We start from the raw sequence: 11158 nt of genomic DNA on the forward strand, positions 1-11158 counted from the left end.
ACATATTCTCATGGTGATACACCCATGTCTTATGATATGACTGTCAAAACTCTATAATCAATTTTGACCTTGAGGTCAAAGTTCAAGGTCATGAAGGTACCCGACACATCGTCTCATGGTGATACACATGTGTCAAATATGGTATGCCTATGTCAAAGAACAAAGGAGTCATGGCGCTGACACGAATCCATTGTAAAAACCTTTAATTTTGACCTTGATGTCAAGGTCATATGGAAGTCATGAAGGTACATGACACATCGTCTCATGGTGATACACTCATGTGTCAAATATGGTATAACTATGTCAAAGAACAAAGAAGTTATGGTCCGGACACGAATGCATTGTTAAAAAAACCCCTTTAATTTTGACCTTGAGGTCATATAGAGGTCATGAAGGTACTCGACACATCGTCTCATGGTGATCCACCTGTGTGCCAAATATGGTATGCCTAAGTCAAAGAACAAAGAAGTTAATGGCCCGGACACGAATCTGCACAGACAGAATAGGTTTATTGATACAGAATTTGCTAGCATAACCTTTGTTGTTAAGATGGAATCCATTCGCATATAACTATATACATTTACTTGAGTTCTACAAGCGTGATCGGCAAGCTGTTTTTGTCTATAATTACATGTATTTGGTCTTGTCATCTTATAAAATATTCAGGAAATTCGAGTCTTAGAGTTTCGCCGATCATACTATCACGGTTTGAGGTAGGGTAGGTACTCCAGGATTCAGTAAGCGTGGCTCGCGACAATGAAGATAGGTATATAATTCAATTGAACCTATCTCTAATTGAATAAACGATAGGTTTAATCAAATACAGATAGGTGTAATTCAAACTAGCTTGAATTATTTAAAGATGGGTATAATTATTTAGAACTATTTTTAATTCATTCAAGTCTATCTTTAATTCAATTATATCTATATTCAATACATTGGAATATTATTTCATTTCATTTGAAGACAGGTACAAATATTTGCATTTGTTAATTTGGCGTTATATAGATCTGGAAGGAGGGGGATACGGGGTTTGACCCCCCCCCCCCCTACTCTATGGTTGAACAATTGTAACTAAAATAGTTCTCTTGTAGTCGGCAATCCATCCCCATCCCGTCTTCTGAAATTTTCTAGATCCGCCCCTGTCTTTTGTTTACTCTCTCGTGTAAACTTAGAGGAGGGGTTCAGAGTAGATTAAGTACTAAGCACTCCACCTCCTTAAATTACATTGATCCTCCCTACATCAATGTAGTGAAGAAGCTTGATTGGTTTAAAAACAGCCACAGCTAGATGCCTAGTCAAACACGTTGTAATCAACGTCCTCACTGTTCACCACCACATATTCTGTTTGTTTATTAGCACAAACCATAGCAACCGGAAATTCCTCGACGTGAGGTAAAAGTTGATAGACTCCTAGGGAATTCTGGGTCAGGTACATGACGTCGAACTGTTTCCTTTCACTTCTGCATTCTTTGTTGGGGTCTCTCTCACACGGGGAATCTGCGAGTTTTTCAGCCTTATAAATAATCCTCGGTATTCTAGTCTCCTCTATATCGTGTACCCAAGTCCAAGAACACAGACCGTTTTCGGTTTGGCTAGGGCATCTGTTAGCTTCGTCAATCAGCTTCGAAATGTTCAATAGAGTTGATAGGGAGAAGATAACTATCGGAGACCCCTGTAACTGGATTGGATGGTTTACCACGCCTTCGGTGTGGTATAGAAAAATACTCACAAACATAATCATCTGAAATAATAAGGTACATGTAGTCTTTCTAAGTTATCTACCAGTGGCGGATTTAAGCCGGCGCCCCCCCCCCCTAAAATTGTCAATTTAAGGTAAATCGTGGTATCTTGTTTAGAAAAATATTCTCAACGACAAAAGAAGCAATAATTTCTTCCACTCCCGGAGAAATAAATGACAAAATCTTTTGATTTCTTAAATTACTTTATTGAGAGAACTTAATTTTCCCCCAAAACCCTTAAAATTTGCGTCATTTTATTAATTTTACCTTATTAAAAATGATAGAAAATAGTACAAATGACTTTATAGGAGACATATTTCAATCCCTATATAATCTGTAAAATCCAGGAGCTTCCGAGGGCATCGCCCCTTGGGCCCCATATAGGGCTTCGCCCTGGACCCACTGTCTCATAAAGTGGCGCCCTCGTAACCGCAATTAATGGATCCGCCCCTGTCTACTCTTTGATAGTATTGTTTTTATCTGTTAACTATCTGTTGCAAACTGAATATCGATGAAAGAAAAAAAATTCCTCTCTCCATGTTTTTTTTTAAAATCAAAGATCTGCTTCATTTCTTTAGAATCTAATGGCGATTGCAATTAGATTTTCTAAGACTCTCTTTGAAATTTATATGTATTTTTTTTAAATATTAAATCTATTGTGCCCGCGTTTTTGTTGTCTGTCTGTTGGCAAACATAGCTAATCACTGAAAAGTTGTCTTTGAATGAGTTCTAGGACCTATATATATTCCTCATTCGTAAAATATGTCACTCATTTAAAAATGTTTTCATTGTGGCGAGAATGGGAGTGATTTAACCTAATTCATGTAAATCATGATAAGCATAAATGGTAGAGTTTATTGAATTATTGTAATATAAGGGGGTCAGGTGGAAACCAATGAACAATTAAATCACAAAGCTATTTAACAGAAGATCCTAAAATACTTCAATGTTTAAGAAACATGTTAAAAATCCCTTTGCAGTTGACAGAGGTTTAAAATAAACTGGAAACTTTAACAATATCGTTCTTGGCACACTGATTTATACGGATAACTCCGTTTACCTGATCAAGATATGGGGCTCACGGCGGGTGTAACCTGTGGACAGGATTCTTACTCCTACTAGCCACCTGATCCCACCTCTGATGTGTCCAGGGTCCCGTGTTTCCCCGACTCTCTATTTTGTACTGCTAATAGGAATTATCAGATTGATCACTGTTCATTTTCTTCACCTTTATAGGAGTTTAAAAGATTGATCACTGTTTGTTATCTTCACCTTTACAGGAGTTAAAAGATTGATCACTGTTCGTTATCTTCACCTTTATAGGAGTTAAAAAGATTGATCACTGTTCGTTATCTTCACCTTTATAGGAGTTAAAAAGATTGATCACTGTTCGTTATCTTCACCTTTATGAGTTATAAGATTGATCACTGTTCGTTATCTTCATCTTTCCTTTGGAATATAGATGTACTCTTAATGGTAATGTAACATTATAAAACACTAACGGAGCTTTGATTGTGTAGAAAACAGTTTAGATAAACTGTCCGAGCTTTTAATTATTTTTGTTTTTAGAATTGTAATAACTTTGCTTACCATCTTTTGTATCAATTAGCCCAACCTTCCTCTGTCCTTGTATTTTTTAACGATCGTGCCCGTCCTGTGTCAATAGTTCTGAAATATCAAGATTCCTGTATTGCTTAGAAAGAAAACACAGTGATTTTTTAAATTTCCATTACGTTTCAGCGTAGTATCAAATTCATCCTGTCCGTTTTGTAATTTTTCAATCTTAAGTTTATAATTTCCGTTTTCGGGATCCAACGTAGTTTGCTGAAATAGTGAATTTTCAGTTAGTTCAGTGTTTGAACGGGAGAGTTACTCGTATTTGTCTTAAAAAGTATCGGAAAAGTCATCATCTTTCCTCAATTAAAGTTGTCAAGAGCCCATTAATTATGAACAGCTCCCATTACTAGTAATGTGTTAATTCGAGAAAGTATTCTTTAATAAAAATTAGCAGTAATGTCACACAAAACTGACTTAAATGTTCGATTTATTTCATCATTGTATCATATTATCTAAAGATGAGTATAGAGTCCAACATTGCTCACACCCGAGTTCCGTGCCCCTCCAGCACGAGGTTAATCTTCAGCACGGGGTTAACCTTCAACACGGCGTTAACTCTCAACAAGGGGTTAACCTTCAACACGGGGTTAACCCCCAACACTCTCAACATGCTGTTAATCTTCAACACGGGGTTAACTCTAAACATGGGGTTAATCTTCAACACGGGGTTAACTCTCAACACGGGGTTAACTAGGGCTGTGCGGTGCACCGAAAATTTCGGCGCACCGCGATTCATACCATTCGATTCGATGCATCGATTACAAATTTCGGTTCGGTTCGGCTTAGATTTTACATACACCAAAGCAACAAATATGGCGTCCGAGTGATGTGCAGAACATGTGGTTTTTTATGCAACTGGAATTTAAATCACTACCGCGTTGAGAGTTAGCATTTTCACCATTCGGATACTAACAGAATATGGTTCGTAAGGTCATTGCAGTTTATCTTTACATGACATATAGCATTTCTGTCAGTGGTGGAGTGAAATCAACACCGTGGGTATAAATGACACAGATTTGACAGTTAATATGAGAGAAGTAAATCAATAAAGGAGACATTTTCAAAGACTCTCAATTGATAGAATTGTTAAATTTTTACATATCAATTAAAATAATATCATATACATTTTAGATTCACTATAGATTTGTTTAATAATCCAAAACTTATGCAGCACCTTAATATAACAAATTTTAATAGACTGTCAATGTTTTCTATTTTCTATCATTCAAAGTTATAAAATGCCATTATAAATAGATATGATGTTTACAAATGACGACATATAGGTATATAACTTGAATAAAATCAAATCAAAGATGCTACTCATTAAAATTGTTAATTTTTGTGCTATTATTAGATAAATTGGACCTAACATGAACCGAATCGAAAATAATCGAACCGTGCTCTTCTGAATCGAAACCGAACCGATTCGAGCTAACCCTGAATCGTCCCAGCCCTACCCGGTTAACTCTCAACACGGGGTTAACCTTCAAAAAGGGGTTAACCTTCAACACGGGGTTAATTTTCAACACGGTGTTCACTTTCAACACGGGGTTAACCTTCAACTCTGGGTTAACCTTCAACACGTAATTAACCATCAACATGGGGTTAACCTTTAACACGTAATTAGCCATCAACACGGGTTAACCTTTAACACGGGGTTAACATTTGCCAGAAGTGACTTCAATACCACGTTCTTGGATAGATGAATTTCTTTACATCAATAATCGTTTCATCGTTATGACGATCTTATATACCAAGTTATTCCTAGAGAACCCTTTTCAACAAGAGCAATGCCCACATTGCAAAATACGACCATTCTTCAATCAAAAATGGTTCTAACTGTGTTCTTTTGACTATTTCTTTGATAATGGAGAGATTGAATAAAGAAAGAAAAAACAATATTTCACTCTAATGATATATAACTAGAGATTAAGCAAAATTAACATATTGGCACCAACAACATGGGGAACATGTACGCCAAGATTAATTTTGAACACTGCCTTCACTGGCAATGGTGACGTATTCATATGAGTGAAATATTATCGAGAGGGAACAACCAATACAAACACAAACGCTTGGCATTTGGAAGTAGGAATCACGGGTCTTTCAAATATGACCTTAAAAACGAAAGTTCCGTGTCATGGCAAGCGTTGGCACACAGAACCCTCACTGCTAAAGCGTTTTACAAAAGAACTTACGACTTACGACCAACTTTACTTATTGGAATTTTCCAGTTTATTGTAAGATCATTCACTCCAAATGCAAAATATTTTTTAAAAATATTGAAAATATTGAAACATCTAGCGCACATACATTGTAGTGATGGCAGACGGACGAACGCACAGACGGACTAACAAGCTTTTTACCTTCTGCGCCATTCCATAATACGATCCGTTTATGACGCATGACGGGCGAAGCACTTCACCATCCTGTGCCTTCACAATGCAAAATATTTACATTTGTTGATGTTTCCTTTTTATTACATTTTCAACAGTGTTTATCCATTGAAAAAGAATTGATATTTTCACAGTTGTTATATTCAACAAAAGTCTTAAATTTTCACAGTGTGAAAATAGCAATCGGAACTACTTGCCGCAATATTCATCCGCGATATATATATATATATATATATATATATATATATATATATATATATATATATATATAAGATCACCTACGTTGTTCATATTTTATAAATAATTATTCATGTTTTTTATCTGAATACTCAAACATAAAATTGAATTAAAGTTGTCTTATTGTTTAAATGTATGGAATTTTATATTAAATAGTTTGCATATTTCTTAAAGTACTAATATATGTTTGCGCAATATTGTTTTAAATGTCAATATAGGGAAAGCTAAAAGTGCTTAGGATTGATTGAATATTGTTTAAAGATGGTCACACCTGAGATCTGGAGTAATGGCAATTTTTGGGGAAGTGTATTTTTGATTTCTACATTGAAGAAGAATTAGGAAATTAAAAAGAAGCACTGGGGTCGCAACGCTTGTTGTTGAGCTACTGTGTTCAAAACATGACCTTTATGCACTTTTATTTAATTAAACTTGATTTGTCTGTTGCTGTCAACACAACATAAGCAACAAAAATCAATCATTGCATAAAATAGATACATAATCATGTCTTCTAACACTACAGAAGTTAAAAAAAGAAGTTTAATACTAGTAATGGAAATAAATAATAACCTTTTTGCACTTGATATACGAAAAATTTCATGATATCAAATATGAGAGTTTAAAAGGACATAGGAGTAATGTCAATTTCTAAAATGTCACATAATTTTCAAGGTCTTGTCTTAAAATTTAAAATGGACTAAAAAGAGTGGGGGTTTGAGACCAAATTTTAAACTATAGGCAAAAATACTGAATTTTTATCCAAAATTTCGAATTAATTTTAAGAATTGGTGTTCTGTTTGGGAAAATGTATCAACGAAATTATTGAATTACAACATTTGAACTAGTTCCAAGTCTCAACTACTTGTATCGTAAATTACAAAACTGAAATACATGTATAGGAGTATGAAACTAGAAGATGTATTGAATGAAACAGTTTCTGTAACATCACGCAGATTTAGAACTTTTTGATTAATGAATCCTTTCAGTTCCTGCAAAACCCTTCCAAAATTTGAATTTACATCAATTTTTTTTTTCAAATGGACAGGGTTCAGTAATAGATGTGTTAATATCTTTGCATCAATGGGATCAGTATTGAAGCAGTTTATACTTAGTTGTAGCATTCTGCGCAGTTGTGCCCAAAAGCTCAGGAGTCAGCCTCTTTAACGTCCTTCTCTAGAATATTTCACTCATATGGAGACGTACCACTGCCGGTGAAGGGCTGCAAAACTTAGGCCTATGCGATTATGGCCATTGAGCAGCGAGGGATCTTTATCGTGCCACACCTGCTGTGACAAGCAAGGGAAAAGTAATCAACAGAAAATTCAATGTTTTCGTTGTTAGATACGTTGTTGGATATACCCGTGAGAAAAAAAAATCCTATCTCATTTGTGAAATGAAAGATGAAGATAAAGAACAGTGATCAATCTCAGGACTCCTATAAGCAATACAAAAATAGAGAGTTGGGCAAACACGGACCCTAGGATATACTAGAGGTGGGATCGGGTCCCCTGTCGACAGGTCACACCCGCCGTGAGCCCTATGTCCTGATCAGGTAAACGGAGTCATCCGCAGTCAAAATCAGTGTGCCAAGAACGGTTTAACAATCGGTATGAAACACGTCAGACAGCATTTGACCCAATGATAGGTTGTACATTCTATATCCAACAACAAAACATTGAATATCATCTATATGTAACCATGTAACAGTCGGTTTTAACCGTTATATTCTCGCTATACAGTTGAACACGTAGATCGTATTTTAATCAACGTACCAGATTTATATTCGGTAGATGTTTGAAAAGGATTCCTTATTTTAAAATAACAATGACAAGATGTTGGTCCCATGAAGTTAATTGTCGAATTGATTTCGTGGGTATCCAATTCTGCGATTGCGCAGTGATTATCAAATTGAATTTCCGTGGTTACAGACAATGAAAATGCAGCACTCCAATCGTATTAGTCTTGCACAGTTACTTTATTAAAAATCTCAGAATATCTAAAACTAGACCTTGTATTACATATTGAAAGAATATATAAAGAATTAAAGATTTATATTAATACTATATTTGTGCACATCACCGCGAGCACAGTATTAATGGAATGTAAAATATTATACATTTATATTCAAGTACGTATCTTAAACTAGTACAGATCATACGGCCACATAAAACAGTTCAGCTTGATGTCTATTCCTCCAAGTGTTTTCGCTGGAAGTGGGATTCGTTTACAGAAAAAGCAAAACCTATTGAACATTTCTACTTTTTATAACAGTTTTTCACGAATGTATCCCCTTTGCTGCGGCGTTGAACAGATTTCCATCCCCGCAATAAGCGAAAAGCACACTTTTCATGTTCGTCATCGCTTTCAAGTCTTCCAAACGCTTGCTGACATATTTCTTTGTTCTTGAAGGCGGTTGGTTTATAGGAGCTTTACAACCCTCCTCTCTCTTCCTTGGCGAGATGAATCGGTATCTGAAAAAGAAATGTACTCTTTATGATCCAATTAATGTGCTACATAAAACGTTGCGACGTATTAGCTCTTCATCAGAAGAAAATTCTACGAAGAACATGGTTGGTCATTTTTAAAGTATTTGGGAGCCACAATAAAACTTGTGGCAACTCTGACATGCATAAAATACTGATGACGGTCAGTCATGCCGCGGCGTTATGGTCATTTTATTTGATGCGAGTGTTGACAGATAAAACAAACGCCGAATCAACATTGATTAACTCTCAACACGATTTATGGGAATTATAATTCAATCTACCGATCAGATTTGCTATCTTATTAGTTTAATGCTCATGTCAAGAACTTTCATGCTGAATTTTAATTAAAAGAGGTTTTGACACGGTATTTATAATTCAACCAATATCACAAGTACTGCTTTCTTACAATGAAAAAGAGTTGCGATGAAAATTTTATAATAGGATGCTGAGGGTTTGTTAATTATACAGCGGGCCTATTCCAGTAAGAACCCTCATCTGGCATTACTTACAAAAAGCAGAGAAAATTGTTTGTACATAATGTTTGTAAATGTTCTTGGTAATTAGAGAGCGCCTAAGTTGTGTTCCGTTCAACAGAATGCGTTTCACTGTTATTCTTGGACAATGTCGCAAACTTTTTCGGACAATGTCGCAAACTTTTTCTGTTATTCCTATCACCATTATTTCTGCAAGCGTACGTGACATGTTTTGCCGTTGTAGAAAATTAATCTATTCACTTGTATAAAATTAATAAGTGTAATGTAAACGTGAGAAAGACTATGTAGAGATGTTATCGAATTAGAAGTTGCCGAATACAGATGTCCATGTAGGTGGTCAATAACAGCTTCAAATTGGATTGCAGTGTCATTTTTTTTAACCCCCTCTTCCCTCATTTTTATTTTTTGAAATACAAACACATCGTTACGTTTCGGGTGCATAGAGAATGGGAAACTCTCTCACACGGCATGCAAAAAAAATTCGTTTTTTAAAATTTATGACATTCTATCTATATTCTTCAATTGTAATGACAATTTTGTTGCAATTTGTAGAATTTAGTGTTGAAAAATCGGGAAAATTTCATAATCGATCGAACTGTTTCGATCAATGATCGGTATGTACATGTAGTTAATAATGTTTATTATTTTTGAGTTATTTCTATTTAGTTTTATGGATATGTGCAGTACACACATTAACTGGTATCACTGAATTCCCAATTTTCAATGTGGAGTCCACTCTGACTCTCCCCCGCACATGTCTCGATATAAAAGCAGGATTAACAGTCAGATGAATATCGGATTAGATATTAATTAGTGTACAAGCGACAATCGATCATGGAAAATACAATCGGAATCGAAGAGCCAAAAAAGATCGAGAATCGATTGTCGGCGACAATTGTTCCATCACTAGTAGATACAAACATGCTTGAATGTTTGACTATAAATGATCTAATGAGAGTAAAGTTTACTGCATATCATGTATTCGTGAAAGATCTGAAACTTCATTCTTCCTGAAAACCCAGACAATTAACACAGGTTTAATTTTCGCTTGCCCCGAGAACAATACAACGGAAACCATTGTGAAAGATTCTCCGTCAAAGGGAGAGTCATCTTTTGCATATATATGTGTTATTTATGTACAAATAGTGCGAAATATGAATACCATATTTACTAGTTTGTCCCCCAAATGTATATATGTAGAATATCATTAAAAGTTATCAAAACATACACTATGAGAAAAAAAACCAATATTCAAATTAACACAATCAATTGATTAATAAGGAAAATGATGAAGATAGGTATATGTAATCTGGGTAAATATGTTTTTATAGCATGGAATCCAAAAAGTTTATCAATATATCGTGTGATTTACAATACGCCTATTTCAACGACGAGGGATTCCGAAGAAATGAAAGTAAAATGCAAAAATAAAAGTAAATGTAATTTCTGAAAGTATGTTTGGGTATGAACTGCAACGCTTCACGCCGGAATACTTTTCATGATGCGCTAAAGTTCTTCATGAAGTACGTCGTGAAGCGCTGCCATTCATACTCTTATGTATTTTCAAAATTGAAATTTATTTCTTAATCATCTTCTAACAAATTCCCTATCATATTCTAATTTATCCCTATAATTCGTATATCTTAAAAAGTTTCTGATACCAACAGGTTGCACTATATCGTATTTACCCCATACCATTAACCATTTGGGGTTTGCATAAAAGTAGAAACATATACGACATGTACTCGTGACAATCCCGCTTTCAAGTTAATTCTAGTTTATAATGTGCATTATGTGTATCTTGATCCATGTAGCGCGCGGGGGGGGGGGGGGGGGGGGGTGTCAAGTTACACAAGTAAGGGTATCTAAATAGTTGTTCAGAAAATTTGTAAAAGCAAGATTGTTTTAGGCATGTCTTTGCAAAACTGTTATTTACATTTTTTCCTGTATCCCTATACTTTTACGGTACGAATATGTTGTAGCCCTATACGTTCACTTCTAACTTATTTTTCTCTGTAAATAGTGACCTTGCATAAAAGATTTGTTATTGTAATCCTCTATACTCATCATACTTATATACACAGAGAATGTAACTACATGTACATTGAATTTTGACGGCTTTTCTGTATGAATTCTTCAACAGAGTGGTATAAATTTACTGGTTGATTGATTGATTAAATATTGTTTAA

General features: G+C 35.1%; 1 protein-coding gene and 1 long non-coding RNA gene across 2 annotated transcripts in view; both read right to left on the reverse strand.

Annotated features, from left to right (window-relative positions):
* Positions 1–896: 896 nt before the first annotated feature.
* On the reverse strand, positions 897–5800 carry LOC125666809 (uncharacterized). Its single transcript, XR_007366915.2, has 3 exons — positions 5726–5800; positions 3333–3410; positions 897–1744 (listed from the first exon to the last, which is right to left on the reverse strand). It is a non-coding gene; the product is annotated as an uncharacterized LOC125666809 (long non-coding RNA).
* A 2145-nt stretch (positions 5801–7945) lies between these two features.
* The window catches only part of LOC125666808 (twist-related protein 2-like), a 6827-nt gene continuing 3614 nt past the window's right edge, over positions 7946–11158 (reverse strand). The window contains exon 2 of the mRNA XM_048900103.2: positions 7946–8460. The gene's annotated coding sequence lies outside the window, so the exon portion shown is untranslated. The remainder of the gene's footprint in view (positions 8461–11158) is intronic.

This window comes from Ostrea edulis, chromosome 10 (genome assembly GCF_947568905.1).
Source record: "Ostrea edulis chromosome 10, xbOstEdul1.1, whole genome shotgun sequence".
NCBI lineage: Eukaryota > Metazoa > Mollusca > Bivalvia > Ostreida > Ostreidae > Ostrea > Ostrea edulis.